This window comes from Triturus cristatus, chromosome 3_1 (genome assembly GCF_964204655.1).
Source record: "Triturus cristatus chromosome 3_1, aTriCri1.1, whole genome shotgun sequence".
NCBI lineage: Eukaryota > Metazoa > Chordata > Amphibia > Caudata > Salamandridae > Triturus > Triturus cristatus.
In genome coordinates, this window is record NC_140583.1 from 384,494,962 (window position 1) to 384,512,871 (window position 17,910).

Below are 17,910 nucleotides of genomic sequence, written 5' to 3' on the forward strand. Positions count from 1 at the left end.
TTAAAACCAACTTCACTAAAAGTCAGTTAGGATTATAAGATGTAATAATCAAACTGTTCATTCTGGCCTATGGAGAACAGGTAGCCCTGCAATAGTGAAACATGAAAATGGCTTTAATTCCCTATTAGAACATGCTACACACACCAGGGCATGTCCTACCTTATACTTACAATGCACCCTGTCCTTGGGCCTACCATAGGGGTGTCTGATATGAAGAAAAGGGAAGGTTTAGGGACTGGCAAGTGGGTGCCCTTGCCCAGTCAGCATGACAGTACCAGACTGCTTGGAGGCTCTGCAATGGCAAGCCTTAGATACACTTTAACAGGCTGCTTATGTGGGTGGCACAACCAGTGCTGCAAGCCCACTAGCAGTATTTGTATTATCAGCCCTGGGCACTCCTGGTGCACTGTACTAGGGTCTGACAGGTAAACCAAACCAGCCAATCATGAAGTCACTTATCCATACATCAATTTACAATGGAGAGCATATGCACTTTAGCACTGATCAGCAGTGGTAAAGTGCCCAGAGTCATAAAACAGCCAACAACAGCTCAGAAAAAATAGAGGAGGAAGGCAAAAAGTTCAGGGATGACCATGCGAAAAGGGCCAAGTCCAAAATGGCCGTATTTACAAGGCCACGGAAAGCCACGCAGGGTGGCTTTATGTGTCCTTGTACATATGGGGCAGCAAAATGCGTCACTGGTGCGTCACAAAAGGCGACGCACCTGAGCTGCAAGGGGCTTGTAAATAAGCCCCTTTGAGTAACAACAGGGGCTCTGACACCATGGTTTTAGATACTGCATGGGACTTGTAACCAGACACTGCTGGCTCTACATGCTGCCCCAGAGGATTGCTGTGCTGCCAGAAAAACCACCAGCTGGACTTTGCTTTGCTGTGCTGGCCTGCTAGAAGGGCTGCCTCCTTGCCTGCAAGGACCCTGTGTGTTGGCCAGTTGCCTTCATTCCTGCTTGTGTGCCCCCTGTGCTCTCCGAGGAGTGATTTTTATGAACCATGTCCTTCAGTCTAGCTCATGGTGAACGATGTTACAGGCTCCTTTTGGGTTCGTACCTTTCAGCATGTTGGGAGGGCTCAGTACTACTCCTAGCATCTCCTGAATCAGTATGTGGTGAGCGCTTCAATTGGCATTTATCTTTATACCCGAAAAAGAAAGCAGTGCATGTAGAGTGCTGTGCATGGTGCACCAGGATCCCCTGCTCTCCCAACATTTCTCCTACAACACCTGCTCCTGCAGAAGAGAGCAGTTGCAGGTACAGGAAAACTTTGGTGAGGAGCAGGAGCAGAGGAACTCTGCTGACGCCTGGTTGGCTGGCCCTGTCTGTCCGACTGAGATACGCAGGCCTTGTCTTTCCCGGGAAGGGGGATGTGCACCACTGCTGGGGGCATCACCCTCTGAACGGAGCAGCGCTTCAAGGATTCTGAGCGCTTCTTGTCCCAAAAGACTCCACCAGTCATGCCTTTCCCGCTGTAGGAGAGTAGGATCTGCTTCACATGTATACCCCCACTTTTTGCTGGTGTTTCACTGTTTTTCGACTTTAGTCTGGTTGCGACCCTGCTATTCAGGGCCCCAAACCTAGCTGCTTCCTCTCTAAATTGATTGCATGTACTTTAGGTACACCATAGATTGGATACTGAGGTACCCTTGTAAGTCCCTTGAATATGGCACACTATGTACCATGGGCATAGGTACCCCAGAGGCCTACCAGGGGCTGAAGCATGTATTATGCCACCCCTGGAAAGCCACCCAAAAGGACACCACAGGTCTGCTACTGCAGCCTGGGTAAGGTGGTGCATGCAACCCTTACTGTGATATAGGTTACCTATATCACTATATATATACACACATATAAACCTATAAGTCACTCCTATGGCAGGCCTTATCCATCCTGAAGGCAGAGTGCTTGGTTCTTATGTGAGAGGGTGCCCCTGCATGAGCAGAGCCCCTCTGCAGCGTTCAGAGACCCTTCTCTGATGTTGTTTGTAATACAGCCTGACCATATACTCTTAAGTGCATTATAACCTCGCGGTAAATGCTAACTTTGGAATGGCTGCACAGAAACATGTTGTGTTTGGTGTCAAACGCTTTGGAATCCTACCCCCCTGCCAGTCCTGGCGGCGGGGGTAGAATTCCACCCTTCTAGTAGAAACTTAACGGAGCCCTGGCATCACAAAATGGATGCTGCAGCCACAGACACGGGTCTGGCCTCCTGCTGCTGACCGAAACTCCGGCAGGGGAGGCCTGGACAATAGGTTTCCTGTCACAGGGAGGTGTAACCACCTCCCAGACAGGCTCATGTGTATTGGGGCTGGGTGGGAGCACTCTCTGAGTGCTTTAAAGTCCTGCACTGGGGGCACATTTGGTGTCCCTGTGCATAGTCCAGCTCAAACTAGTTCAGGGGCTTCCAGCCCCTGCTCTGGCGCAAAACTGGACAAAGGAAATGGGTGTAGCCACCCCTCTTTCCAAACCCTCCAATAGATGGGTCCCTAGAGATAGTCCAACCCCTTCCTTAGGTATAAGTAAGGAACCTCTGTAATGTATCCCTGGAGAAAATCTGAAGCTGAATCCTGGACCTTCGATGCTCTACTCAAGACTAGAGGACTGAAGAAATCTCCCTTGGGGTCAAGGAGTGACTCCCCTGCTTGGCAGGCACCAACGAGGCAATTTGCCGGTCTGCATTATCGAAGCTCCCGCTGGACTCCAAAGTATTTGCAGCCCAGGAAGAGGATTTCCAGACATCCCACAGGCCGACCCGAGATCCCAGCAAAGCTGAGCCCCGCAGCCCTCGTGAGTAGTGTGAAACCGGAACTCCTGGTCACCGTGCATTTCTGCAAGTGAATTGACTTCTCGACGTCTCTTGAAGTTGTGCTTGGGCTCACTTGTAGCCCCCACCTCGGGCACTGAAACCACTGAAGATTGTTGGCCTGGTCATTCCAAGTGACCCGTGGGCTGCCATTTTGTGTTTTGTCTTGAGATCCCTGGTCCGATGACTGGTGGGTCCCTGAGGGTGTAGCTTTGTATTTCCTTGGGCTTCTCTGGTTGCTCCAGACATGCCCTGACTCCCAACCAAGTGGTGAGTTCCACAGACCTTGCTGGTCTGCACCAAAGAATATGTAGAGGGAGAGAGCAATAGTTTTACCTCTCCTGGGCTTGTGATCTTTCTGTTTTTGCACTGCTTGCTCTGTTTTTATTTCCGTTCTTTTTTAGAATTACTTTTACCTGGTTTTAACAATTGGTTTTTATCCTGCTGTCTTTTTGTAATCGCTGCTGGGACATTAGGGGCTTTTAAAAACTTGTGTTAGCTTAAAATTGGATCCGCTTACCCGCACTATCTCTGCAGCCCACACTAGCTCGAGGCATTTTGTCCTACCCGGCTGCCATCTTGGGTCAGGCACGCGTGAGCAGCAACACCTGGGGTCTGTAGGCAACACGCCATTTAGGATGCGCGCTGTGCGAACGCGCCGCTGGCGCACCGAAGGCGCGCCTAAGGCAAGCCCATCTGCGCCCGTCCGCGTCCCAGCTGTGGCCGTGGCCCCCCACTCTGCTCCACGGACGGGGGGAACGCGTGCAGCGCTGATGTATGGTAGGGATGAGCTATGTAATTTGTTTTTACCTTTATGCTCCTCACACCCTCAGTTCGATTTGTCGGATGCTCAGGAGCATGTCTGTACTATATGTGGCTTTTGTCTCCCGGACTCCTCCTCGACTGTCTCATTCGCCTCAGGCAGTCGGCCAAAGCAAGATACGGCACCGTCCATCTCTGCCGCCTTAATTAATGTACGCTCATTTAAAAAACATCACGCCAACATTTTTGAGCTCCTTTCTGATCACCCTGTTGATCTTCTGTTTCTTACGGAAACGTGGCTCGATTCCAATTCTGACCCTTTATCACCCTGGCTATCCCTCCGGGGTACAAAGTTGCTAGGGCTGACCGATTAGATGGAAGGGGGGGCGGTGTTGTGGTTATTTTCAGAGAAAAGTGGGAGCTTATTAGGGGTGAGTCTTATGATTGGGGGCCTGGAGAAGCGTTAGACTTTAGCATCAGGCTTTCCCCCCATTTTCTTTTAGGGGGGTCGCTCTACCAATGCCACCATTCAGGAGTGGGGTGATAAGCTAATTTCTAGGGCGCTTCGTTTCCCCCATTTCCTATTCCTCGGCGACTTGAATATCCATTTGGATCAGGGGTCGGGTACTGATGCTATGCTCCTAAAAGATATGCTTCAGCTTGCCCAGCTATCCCAATGGGTTCTTCTCCCAACACATCAGGCTGGACACATCCTTGATCCTATTTGCTCTAATTTTAACATTCTTGCAGAGGATCCTCTTCCCCTTGTGTGGTCTGACCATTTCATCACTTTTTTCTCCTGGAAGGCTGGCCCTCCCCTTGCTGCTGAATCTATCTCGCGGAAACCAACCTTCAAAAAGGTGGATCCCGCTTCTCTGGCTGTGGCCTTGGCGGCTTCCAGACCGTCCCTTACGGGTGATCTTGTAGAGAACTTTGCGACTTTTACTAACTGGCTAGACAAGTCTATGTCCTTGCTTGCCACTCCCACCTCCTCCCGGTCTTCGAGAGTTTCGCCATCTAAACCTTGGTTTTCGCATGATTTACGCCTGCTCAAACAAGATTGCAAGAAGCTGGAACGGATTTGGCGTGGTCAAAAGTATTGTCCTTTGGCCAAGGCCGCTCTGAGGGCCAGGCAAAAGATCTATTACTCTGCCATCCTCCTGGCTAAAAAACAATACTTTACTGACCGTATTGAGCAGGCTGGCAATAATTCAAAGGAGATCTTCCACATAGTCCAGAGCTTTACAGCCCCTGCTGCTCTTAAGTGTTCGGGCCCTGCCACTGATGACTGGTGCAATACCCTCTCCTGTTTCTTCTCGGATAAAATCCGTTTGATACAGCAGTCCCTACCAGTATGTGTAGCTCCCTGGCTGGAAGACGGACGGACTGTGCCTCTTCAGGGTGCCTCGAACCACGTCCTGTCGGTCTTCTCGCCGGTTGATCTTGCCAGCACTCTCAAATTGCTTAAGGGCCTCAAGTCCGGCTCCCCCACGGATTGCTGTCCAGCTAGATTACTGGCAGCGGTCGCAGAGACCATTAATTCGGAGGTCAATGTCATTATTAACCTCTCACTTGAGGAGGCTTGGGTTCCACCGGAATGGAAACAGGCCAAAATTCTTCCTTTATTGAAGAAACCGTCCCTTGACCCCTCACTGCCCTGTAACTACCGTCCTATCTCCCTCCTCCCCAGCCTTGCTAAGGTATGTGAGAAGGCAGTGACTAGACAACTCTCCGAATTTGTGGAAAGATCTGAGGCCCTGCACCCAGCCCAGTCTGGGTTTCGGGCTTCGTATTGCACAGAGTCAGAGCTAGTTGAGATCTCGGAGGCGATTCGGGACTGTTTAGATGCGGGTGGCAGAGTAGCTCTGGTGATGCTTGATCTGTCAGCTGCATTTGATACGGTGCCACATGCCAGACTGCTTTCCCGCCTCTCCGAGATTGGAGTCTCTGGCTTGGCTTTAGCCTGGCTGAGGTCCTTTCTGGAGGGTCGTACCCAACAGGTTTGGCTGCCTCAAGCAGCCTCACTCCAACAGGAGGTCTCTACTGGTGTCCCCCAGGGCTCGTCACTTAGCCCCCTCCTCTTTAACATCTATGTTACACCACTGGTCTTCTTGGCCGAGAAGTTGGGGGCTAAGGTGATAGCCTATGCTGATGACACCCAGCTTCTTTTCACCTGGAGCAAGGGGGATGATTCTGTGCTGCTTGTACAGAAGTGTTTGTCCTCGGTATTTGGGTGGCTTGCCAGGGCTCAACTCAAATGCAATGAAGACAAATCAGAGATCCTTCTTTATGCTAACTTCTCCTCGGACTTTAGATGTAAGATTTGGCCCCGGATCTTTCCCCTCCCTCTTCCAATGGGAGCTCCGTAAAAAACCTTGGAGTGTGGTTCGAGGACAATCTGTCTTTCTCGGTCCAGGTGAAGAAGATCTCGGGTGGTTGTTTTGGCCTTCTTAAGGTTCTCAGGAGTTTTCTCCCACTTCTCCCTAGACCGGCGAAGGAAACGGTTGTTCGGGCTTTGGTTTTGTCCCGCCTGGACTATGCCAATGCCCTCTATGTTGGCCTGCCTGGCTACTCCTTGAACAAACTACAAGAGATCCAGAATGCGGCCGCTAGGCTCCTTCTTGGTATCGCTAGAAGGTATAGTGTCCGCGCTCATCTTAAGGCCCTGCATTGGCTGCCCCTGATTGAGAGGGTTAAGTTCAAGGCTTTGGTCATTGCCCACAAGGCCCTACATAATTTGGGTCCTATCTATCTGCAGAGGCGGTTCGCCTTTTATGTTCCGACTAGAGCCCTTCGCTCATCAGCTCTTTTACTTGCGAGTGTGCCGCGCTTCTCCCGGTCTAGGATTGGGGGCAGCTTGCTTGCTGTCAAAGCTGCCGTTGCATGGAATGCTCTCCCATTTTTCCTGCGTAATACCCAGGACCCAGGCTGTTTTAAACGTCTCCTTAAAACCTATCTGTTTCCATAAGTCTCCTTTTGCTCTTTACTTTGGCTCTCCCCCCCTTGGGTTCGCGCTGGGACACTCTTCGGAGTAACTACCGCGCGTTATAAAAATATTTAACATAACATATCTTGTTTCTGCATTGGTTGCTTGTTGTGTCCAATCTGGGCACCAACGCTGCAGTACTCGACATCCTTTGTGGTACAGCTCGAATCCAGCTCCTGGTTGTCCTCGACGCCTCCTGGTCTTCGTGGCTGAAGAGTCAAGCTTCACCTTCTTCACCTGAAATCACCCGACATCGGTGGGCATCTGCCTATCGCCTTCCTGGTCACTAGCAAGTGACTCAGACTCTGTCCCCTCTGCTTTCAGCTGCTTCTCATCTTCGATCCAGGCTTGGATCTCTTTCGACACTTCGCATCTTCCCGGCAGCAGCACTTCTTTGCCAGCTCGCATTGAAATCGACGATGTGACCCGACACCAAAAAACACTTATGCACCCGGCTTCCCTGGGTGAGGTAAAACGAGTACTCCGGTGCTCCCGTGGGTGCTTGCCCTAGAACTTCTTAAGTCCAAAAGGGTTTGGTCCTGACTCGATTCTAAGTGTCCCTAATCTTTACATTTCCAACCACAACATTGCCCAAAGAAGCTAACGGGAACCCGCGGTTGTGTTTACACACTGCACACGGCCCCCATGGGTCCCCTGTGTCCCTACCTTGGGTGGTTCCTTAGGGTCCCAGCGATTCTACAGACTCTAGGCCTTGTGTCTAGTTACGTCGTGGTTCTTATATCACTATTTTAGTATATGGTTTGGTTCGCCCCTAGGGCCTGACGTGTTTTTTTGCTATTTTACTGTAATATTTGAATTGTAACTTATGTGTTTTGACCTCTAGTCTCATAAAGAGACTAGAAGGGTGTGTTTAGTAATAAATACATATATTTTATATATATACCTGGTGTGGATATCTTTCATTTAGGCACTCAAGAGATTATAGACTGGTAAAACAAGCTGCTTTACATTCCTTCAAGACTTAGCCTGAAGGCTGCTCTCCATAGCTACCACTAGGATAGCTTTCAATAAAGGTTGTCTTTAACCTATAACCAATAAGGGATTGTTTGGACTGATACAGGGTGTCCACTATAACTAGTGGACAGCATATATCAGGCCAACTTCTCACACCCGCCAAAGCCATGCAGAAGCGTCAGTCGGCAACCAGGGGCTTCGAGCATTTCCAAGAGGTACTGTGAGGGCTGCAAAGGAGGAACTGCCACCCGTGTCTCTTCGCAGGTGGCCTGGCATCTTGAGGAATAGGCTGTGTTGTGCGATTCTATCACATGCACCTAGCAGTTGCCTTGGGGGCTCTGGAGGCGGGTGACCGAACAAGGTCCCCCCACGGGCCCATGAGATTTGTCCTACCTTTTTACATAGAACATACAAGGGGGACGCCTAGTGGCCGCAATTGCCTACCTGGTCCCAAGGGTCCATGATTAAAACATACACGAGGGCTCTCTCGGCACAAGGCAAATTACCATAATTCATGTGATAGGTGTGCAGGTGTTCCTGTCACCAAAGTGTTCTGAAAATTACCGTATACAGCCTAATAGGAGCGGAGGAACGATGTACACTAGGTTTTCACTGTGATTATGGTGAACCATGTGTTTTAATCATTACCTGCTGCATTTTGTGACGTGCATGTCTTGATATGTCACTTTAATCCTTGCACTAGCAGGATATAAGGCTTTATTTCAGGATTCCCCCCTATATGCTCAGTGATGGTATGTTTATGATGTATGCTAACCCTGGGCGTAGTGGGCGTAGTGGGGCTACGCGGAGCATCACGGAGTGTGCCCAAATCTACGTACACCGGCACACTCCGCGTAGCCCCCCTACGCACCGCCTGCCTCCCTCCCGACCTCATTTTAAAATTACTTAGAAAGTTAAAAATAAAGAAAATGACTTACCTGAGCTGCCGCGTCCCGGGGCTCCATCTTCCTGATTCCTCTCTAGCTTCTTCCTCACAAATGCGCATGCGCAGCGCCCGCGCATGCGCATTTGTGAGGAAGAAGCTAGCGAGGAATCAGGAAGATGGAGCCCCGGGACGCGGCAGCTCAGGTAAGTCATTTTCTTTATTTTTAACTTTCCAAGTAATTTTAAAATGAGGGCGGGAGGGAGGCGGGTGGCGGGAAACTCTGCTCCGCCGTGGCGTGTGCGTAGTGTGCCTGCTACGCCTATTTTGCGAAGCGCGAAGTAGGCAGCACTACGCACACTCCGCGGGCGGAGCCGACCACTGCGCCCACCCTTAATGTATGCAACATATAACTCTTTATCTTATTGCACTAACTGTGATGTTATGACAATTGCCTAGTTGGCAAAGTGATTATTGGTTAATGTGGTTTTGGTCTATGTTCATATACAATTCAGATAAGTATTTTTATATACTACTGTGTGGTGTCTCTTTTGTGGTGTATTTACTGTATCGTTGTGTGGGTGTGTTGCGCAAATGCTTTACTCATTGCCTCTGGGATAAGCCTGACTGCTTGTGCCAAGCTTCCAAGGCGGTGAGCAGGGGGTTATCCTGGGTGTGTAACCCCCTTACCCTGACCAGAGTGGTAGATTCTGCCTGGCTTAGGTGCATATGCTAGCCAACCAGAAACCCCATATCTAACAAAGTTATTTATTTGGGTGTGAGCTGCTCCTACTAACTTAAAAAGACCATTTGAAAGGTCACAACAGAGTAACCTGGCAGCTATGAAACAAGCAACAGCCAGGTCTCCAGTGCTAGGTTAAAGCAGTATCGAAGTACATGAACGTTGAGAGCACAACAAAATAAAATGCCCAAACCATTTAGAAAAATAAAGAAAATGTTACTGAGTCAAAGGATATGAACATGGTTCAAATCAGAAAAGGGGCACTAAAGATATTTGAAGTAACATTTCCATCTAACTATAAGGTCATGGTAACCTTTTTTTTCCCTTAGTTAATATATATTAACCTATATTTACTGAAAAATCTAAAGGAACTGAAATTCACCAGTTCCAATTATTTCAAGTAAATAAACTCATGCTCTAAATTAAATATAACTCTTCAGTGCTCTCATCAATTATGTCATTTGAGATGTTGCAGTGATGTCATCAATGATATCATAGAACATTTCATGAATTATGTACTGTGTGTGGTAATAACAGTGAGTGTGAGTTATAATTACTTTAGCGCTTGAGTTATACCAGGCCTGTATAAAGTAAACAAGCAACTGCCTGAAAAATTCCTTTTGCATAGGACAGCAACACTGCCCAGCATCCAATTCAGTTTGTCAAGGTTGTTGTTCGAAAGATAATACGCAGGAGCCATCGTTAAAAACAGAAACGTATCTTACAGCTCATGTCAGCACGCCTGTCACTTTTTTACATTGTTTGTTTTTAAAACCAAAATAAATTATTACCTAAGTAAGTTTGTGATGTAAAAAAAGCGATCTCAACATTAGTGCGACTTTGTTAGTAGATAGATGGTATATTAAAAACGGGTTCATTCTATACGTACAAACGCTGCACTGTTCTAAAGACCTCCATATTTTTATTACCACGTGTTGTTCACCTACACAGAGCCTCTGACATTTTATCCTTAAATGGATGCCCTTTTCACATCACTTTAGTACAGTCGGTGTGTTCGGCATTCTCCAAACTACAGTAGCAAACAAAGGTTCTCCATTTCCTCAGTGATTAGCGGGAGGGAGGGGTCGAGGCTGCCTCTCGCGGCCATTTGTCTTCCTTCTCAAATGCCGCATTCTTTGTGAATGAAAGAGGGCAATCGATAGGGCAATAAGGAAGGCAGGAAGGCATTCAGCTAGCTGGTGCTCGGCTCCTAGGTAGAAAGGTCTCCTTCTTACGCGGGTCTCGCCTCACAATAAACGGGCCGACATTTTGATTCACTAAAGTCTAGTCAAGAAGGCTGCTTTTTAGTGCGTGCAGGTGTGCCTTAAATGCATCTGCAGTTTTAGTGACATGAACGGCTGTAAAAAAGTATAGCTTAAAATCGAAAATGAAAAAACAATTGCGTTCTTTTTATTGGAAACTTTTCTAGCACGTTATTCAATTTATTGGAGATAAACAGGGTTTAAATTGGATTGGCACTTAAAATATAAGGGATGGCTAACTTGCTTAGCATCTCAGTTTCGTTTCTAGGTGGTGGAAATTTTAGTTGACCTGTTGCAAATAATTTATACTTGATTCAATTGCTGGTAACAGATTTTTCCACATTGGACTCCGCCAGCAGTGGTTCACTGGTGGATATGTCCTTACCTCCTCATCCTCTACCTCATCCCATTCCATCTCTTTAGTCGGGAATCCTCTTTTCAGGCTCTTTTAAAGTTTTGGTTAACACAACACAGCTGTGTAACAGACGTATTTCTAACCATTTACTTACAGTGGCTTTGTGTCTGCCAGTTTTAACTATTGGCTATATATATTCAACAAGCATTCAGCCATTGGAATCATACTTTGCCAGTCATGTCTTCACACAGTCCAGTGGAATATGCCTATCTCATCTAATGCTGTTGGCTGTTGGAGGGTATGCTTTTACCTACACTCATGTGTTTGCACTGATCTGCATGAGGGACTACTTTAAAACTATAGTCCTCTAGGTCTGTTACTCACTCCAGCGTGTCTCCTTAATGTATGAATGCCTCGTGCATGAGAACATGAAACGCAGATTTATTGGCTTTGCCAACTCTTGTTTCCCGTTCTAACTTTTTCTCATGACACTGCTAGTCCCCTGAGAGCAATGTAAATCACTTCTGCGTTCATCGTGTCCTGTTTTTATTTGTGCTCAATCTTTTGGTCTTCCTTATACTCTGATACGTTAGGAGATTAGTTCCTCTTTCTGCTTAAATTTGTGTTTATCTTTCACTTATTCTGGGTGGCAGGGCTGATCCATAGGTGCCCCAGGCCTTCCCCCACTACGTTTTTAATACAGACGGTTTATCCGGATTGCCAGATTTTACTCTGGCTTCATTAGATTGGGCCCGGTCACACATGCAGTGTGGTGGGGTTAGTCATGTCTGGCATGAGATTTATCTTCATTGAATATGTTCCCGGTATCTGCTGGTGAGGCCGGAGAAGAGACGTAAAGTCCTATCACCAGGAATCAATTTGTGTGTAACCAGGAGCAGTTGGGATCTATGGATATAATTGTCTGGAAGGAAAACAGGTAAGAGGCAGAAGTGAAAGCTGCCTTCTCTGATATATTTATGCAAGCATTGTTCATGTGAGGCGTCACTGTGGGCCCACTGTAATTTATATGCACTGAAGAATTTAAGAATTCTCCGTGCAGGGTCAAAGTTTTAAAAAGAAAATAAAGGACCAGTCAATGACATGGGTAGCTTGGGTTTACGACCCTACATGGGGATTATTTTGGGCCTCAGGGTGTAGAGGATGTATTTTTTATCCCTCTTGTTTAACCATGGAAAAGCACACCCAGACGCAGCAGCATGCCTCTGATCCTTCTTATGAGAGAGCAAGTTCATTATATCAGCAGGAGAACTTCATCTAGGGACCAGAGCCAATGCCTATATCGCAAAAATACCTACAAGCCTCCATGAGGTCTTTGTCGGAAGCCTTAACAGCAGGTAATCCTTTCTTCTTCACCTGGGATCCTGCTCATTCAGACATGTCCCAGGTACCTGTGACTTCATGTTCTTCTGTGGCTTCCTTCTGTCCTTTCCCAAGTAGGATGACAGAGTTGGCATTTGTGGGGATATATCTGTTCCTAGGGGCAAGTATATGCAGAAGAGGGAACTGTATTGAGCTGTGCCATATTTATTGTCAATATTCCAGCTACCACCAATAAAGAGTGCAAGAAATTGTGCTATTAGTTGAGTGGGCTGAGAACCCAACTAAAATAATAATCACAATCCATGCTACAGTTAAGTACCATAGTCACTAAACAAACTTGAGCTCCTCACCCTGGTTGATTGGCACAGAGAAGTCAATCTTACCTTAGAGACAATGTGTAAAGTCTTTATGCAATACTCAAGTAGTAATAAAGTGCAAACACAACACAAGAAAAATCCCAATTTCGAGTAAGAGGGAACATTTTAATCAATAAAATGACACCAAAATGATAAAAATACAATAAGTAGAACCAAAGATATGAATTTTTAAAGCTTGAATTTGAAATAGCGGCAAAAGCACTAAGTACCAACCGCTGGTTTCTGGTCGCACTGGACTGGGTGAAAGTTAAAATTAAGGCCAATGGTGAAGTATCGCCGGTCAGATGCAGGGACCAGGTTGGTATTGGTGGGAAATTCATCTTATGGCTTAGAAACCTTTGTGGAAAAAAGTGGTTATTGACATGTCATCAACTGAGTAAGTTGACTCTGGAGCTGGGCTTTGTGACAGCAGGCTGCTGAAGAGTGGGGCTTCGGTGTGGTTAACGAAGGCGGGAAGGTTCTGAGTGAGCAAAGTCAGAAGTGTGTTCCCAGCAAGGCCTCAACATTGATAAAATGCTGTTTGGTTTTGGCCCACGTGAAGGCCTTTAGGTTAGGACTTTAAAGCTTTTCTGGAAATAAGATCTCTTTCAGCATGACAAATTGGCAGGCTGAAGCTGCCTGGGGATTCAAAGTCTATGGCTGCGACTTCGCCAGTGGCCTCGGCCTCCATCAGTTTTCCAGGCAGAAATTTGAAAAAAGTTTCTGAGACCCACTTCTTGCAATATGGGAACAAGGGGAGTGCATTCCAGCACCAGCCAAGGGCCCAGGACCTGGTCGTCACCATTTGGGGGTGGGACTCCCTCCTAGAGAGGCCAACAGCAGGTCCAGTGCAGGTCTAGTTAGAAATGATCAGCTGGGCAATTGCAGGTAAAAGGTCTTTGGAAGCTTGTTGTGTCCCTGTAGCTCACAGAGGCGGTCAACCAACTGACCCTTGGAGTCACTTCTTGGATCCTGCGTTCAAGGCAAGCAGGGCAGTCCTTCTTGTGATTCTTCACAGGTACAGGAGTGTTCTGAAGAGAAGTCTGTGGGGTCCACAATTACACCCAATGCCAGCCAGTGGATCGAGGGCAATCTTTGCCCACCCCCTAAACGAGCTCTGACCAGTTCCTCCCCTCCCACCGGATTTAGAGTCAGCCTGACTAGAAAGACAAAATGGAGGCAGGCCTAGGTGTGAGCTTCATCTGTCAATGACAGAGTAAGCATCGTTTGAAGCTCAGCAAAGAGGTGGGTACAGCCCCCAGGCCATCCTTTCCTCACACCTGAGCCCTTTCTCCACTGTCTTAGAGAAATTCACATCTCACCATAGGAGAGCCATCAGTGGTCAGGTAACAGCAGGACACTGGCAGGAAAGCCTTTTATATTTAAGCAGACAATTTGCAACTTTCTAAAAATGTCATTCACAAAATAGTAAAATAAAATCTCACTTGACTATTAGGTTGGATTTCAAATTACAATGAAAAATGAGTTCTTTAAATAGTTTTCTGGTTCTTTTCAAATTGAATTTAGCACTTATTAAATATGGTATTGTAATCTATTGTTCACCTGTGTGTGAGTCAGTCTTGCTACTGGGAAACTGCTTTTAGGCTTTTTTATTGAAAGAACATGCAAAGCATCACATTTATACATACCTTTCTTTTAAATACTCTGCACCTTTCCCTACAGGCATTGAGGTCTAATTTAGGGGTGAGATAAGTATTTAATAAGGAAGGTTTAGGCCTATCAAATGGTTTATTTTGACAGGTCAAGATGGTAAAATTTCCCAACCAGGATGCTGTGGCAGGCCTGGAGACATGTTTTGGAGTGCTACTGTAGTGGGTGCCACAATGCACCCATGGGTAACATTTAATTTGCAGGCCCTGAGTATATATACTATCATATACGGAAAACTTATAAGTAAACTTAATGCCAGTCAGGTGTATGGCAACTTTACCATGCTTAACAGAGAGAGCACAAGCACTTTACCTCTGGTTAGCAGGGTTGAATTCACTGAGTTCTACAGTCAACAAAAGATGCCGGGTATGGCACATTTCCAACAAACAGCACAGTGAGTCCAGGAGAGATTGTTTTTCTCAGTTTCATAGACCATTGGTTTCAGAACATCCACTGAACATTGCAGTACAAGGTCTCTGAGAAGTTAATGAAAGAACCAGGTAAGATCTTTTGTTCCTCAATTCATCTCCTGACAAAGAATAATCGGGACTTTCCTCTGTCTTTGGTAGTGGACTTGCCTTAGTCTTTGATAGTTGATCCAATGCAATTTAACTTGTCACAATGTGGTTCTGGGTAAGGCGGCGGTCATTTCAAGCGCAATGGGCAGACAAAGATAATCTGCTCCAAAAGAATTTAGGCTAGTCTGAGTTTATCCATGCAAACTGAAATATATGCAGTATATCTTTCACAGTCTCTGGAAAAAGATTTTCATTCACTGTCAAGCGCAGATCTTCTGGGCGTTGCTTGGAGTGCCTTCTTAGTTCAAAGAAAGGGCCTCTATCTTTAGAGGTGGTGCCAGACACCAGATTGATAACAGGAAGTCCAGAAATGATCCAGAAATAAAATGCAGCAAGAAGGATAAAAAAGTGGTAGCCATAAAAAACATGCGAAGTACTAGGGATTATTGGAAAATGATTAGGAACATAATTTATGGAACCTGAAGTCCATGAAATACAGTGAGTGAGCTACAATTCGGGAACTTGCTAAAATAGTGCCAAACAGAATATGACATATTCAAAAGTGTCAGCCATCTTGCATTGGGAATGAATGAAACAACAAAAGTAATTTAAGAAGCATGCCTAAGTGGATTAAATATGTACATGATCACAAGAAGAACTTGTAACTACATGGAAAAAAGCCACCTATCAATATAACTGGTGGAGGCTAAAAGAAATGAGGAAAAAATGCATTCTGTTCTGACAATGCTATCACGTCCTAGCTCTTGGCAGCTGGAATGCAGAATGGACTACCGCAGGGAGCAGAGCGCAGCTAGATGGAAGTTTAGAGAGCTGACGCCACACTCCTGGGTTGCCAAAAGGTACGCTTTATTATTAATCCTTACATTAACTGGGCACAGAGTGCCCATTTTAGGTAGCAGATTGTTTGAAAAAGAACTGGAATCAATTTGCATAAATCATATAAGAACCAGAGGGTGCTCAATAGTTTTGTCCTAGTTCCATATTCTTTAATTAGAATAAAAACTCATACATTCAGTCACCTAAGTACTCTGTTTTCAACCAAAGGTTGCACAATTGTTCCTCCTCAGTTGTCCTCTATCAGAGTCCAAATGAAATCCAAATTTATTTTCCTGACAATGCTGAAATCCTGTCAGGACTTGTAGAAGGTCAAACCACCATTTGAGGGATCATGAAAGAGATTAGTGTCTAATAAATGGTGTACCACTAGGTCTTTTTTTAGACTTTAGCTCAATTCTTCCATGTTTCACAATCATTCCAGTGCCTTGACCTCAGGATCTGATAAAGTAACTAATATTGGAGGGAATAATCAAATCCCTTGTTATGAAAAAATCATCACTCCATTGCCACCCCAAGAGTAGTATCAGAGGTGGTATTTAAGGGGGGTGCGTGTTTGTACTGAAAAGAATCATAGAATTACAGGTAAGGATTGCCTTTAAAATATAGCAATGGATTTGTGCCAACAGCTCATTGAGTACTCTTCAACAAATCTTGGCTCTGGTCCCAAAAGAGGACTTCTTGATATCAACTGATTTGTAGGGTGCCCACATCTGTAGGTCCATTGGAAAATGCCATCACAGATTTCAGATGTTTTGTGCGGTAATACATGATATTTAAGTTTGAGTCCTTTAATTTTGTTCAACATCTTTTTGTATTCATCAGAGCCCTGGTGTTAATTCTTATCTGGATGACTTACTATTTCATACAGACTCTCAGGAACCTTTTATTGATGATTTAAGGGCTCCAGGGCCATGGTTTTACCAATCAAATTCCTACCATCACCAACCTATAGTGTGGAATATTGGTGCTTCAATCTTGCCAGACCTAGAGATGATATGTAATTTATAGGAAATCCCTTAAGAGTTGGTTGTTTGGACGTTTGTGTTAAGATCGTGTCTACCTCCTACCTATGTAAGCACTGGGAGACATGCACTTTACAAGTCACCAAAGCAGAGCGTATCTGCAGGATATGAGATGGACTTTATCTCAATGTTTCCTTATTCTAACTGCACTCCAATTTGTTGGCATCAGAACTGATAAAGTGTCTGGCATTGAAGCACATTAACAATTCCATTGTCATAAAAAGGTAAATATCCCAGTTCCACCCTAGGGGAATGATCAGGGGTGATATTGCATAGTGCCTTTTACCAGCTAAGAATCATGGGTATACAGGTCAATGATAGACTTGAGGAATATTGGATTTCTGCCAAGAACTCAGTTCAAGATGAATACTGCTCAGCAAACCTTGCATTTGATCTCAAAAGAGACATCTTGGTATGAATTATTTGCAGGATGTAAAGACTGTCAACAGTGATTTACAATTTTTTCTGTGGTAGAAAATTAGTATCAGTTTTGACTCTTTTATTATTTTGTTTAAAAGCTTCACTTTGAGTATTCACTTACTAGCTCTAGTAGCATAATCAGATCAGACCCTCAAGAGCTCCCTATGGATGATTCAGTTGTTCATCATTTTTGGCAGGGCCAAGAGTTGTTACAAATCCTTTATAGAGAAGTTGGACCACTGTCTAAAAATGATATGTTTCATATTTTATATTCCGACTGGATTGAATGTCCTGGGATCTGGTCAGTCCCACTCAGTTCCTGGAATGTCAGCCTCCTGGGCAGAAAGGGGTGGAGCTTTGATACCTGGCATATCCTGGGCTACTCTATGTTCATCACACATTAGAGACTAGCTATAGATGAACAGAGCTGGCTTTTGGCACAAATGTTCAGTCAGGAATTTCTGTTCTTTAAATTTAGTATTTTCAATAAACAATTGTGTGCTGCATTACTCCTGATTCTTGTTGTGGTTTCTTCAGATGAAATTGGTCATGAAGACAGCATACTGCTTAAGTGCATCCTCAATGTGGAAGTCAAGGAAGGTGAGGAATAAATAATGGCAGAAATGTTTACCAGTTATTTTGATTATGCCCATTCTCACTTCATAGTACCAATAATTTTATTTCCCTCACCTGCCTGGGTGTTCTTCACCAAATTAGTTCTGAGCTTGGCATGGAGGGCACATGATGAGGGTCAGACGAGGAATACTAGTTGAAGTAAGAGCTTGAAAGTGGCAGTGCCAGACCAGAGAGTCAAAACTACTTTTTCTCATTAATAAATTACTGGGAAAAAATAGAAGAATCATGAAATTAAGATTACTGACAAAGTCGTCCAGCTACTACCCCCTCTTTTATAGAGGATGTGATGTTCATGTAATGCATAG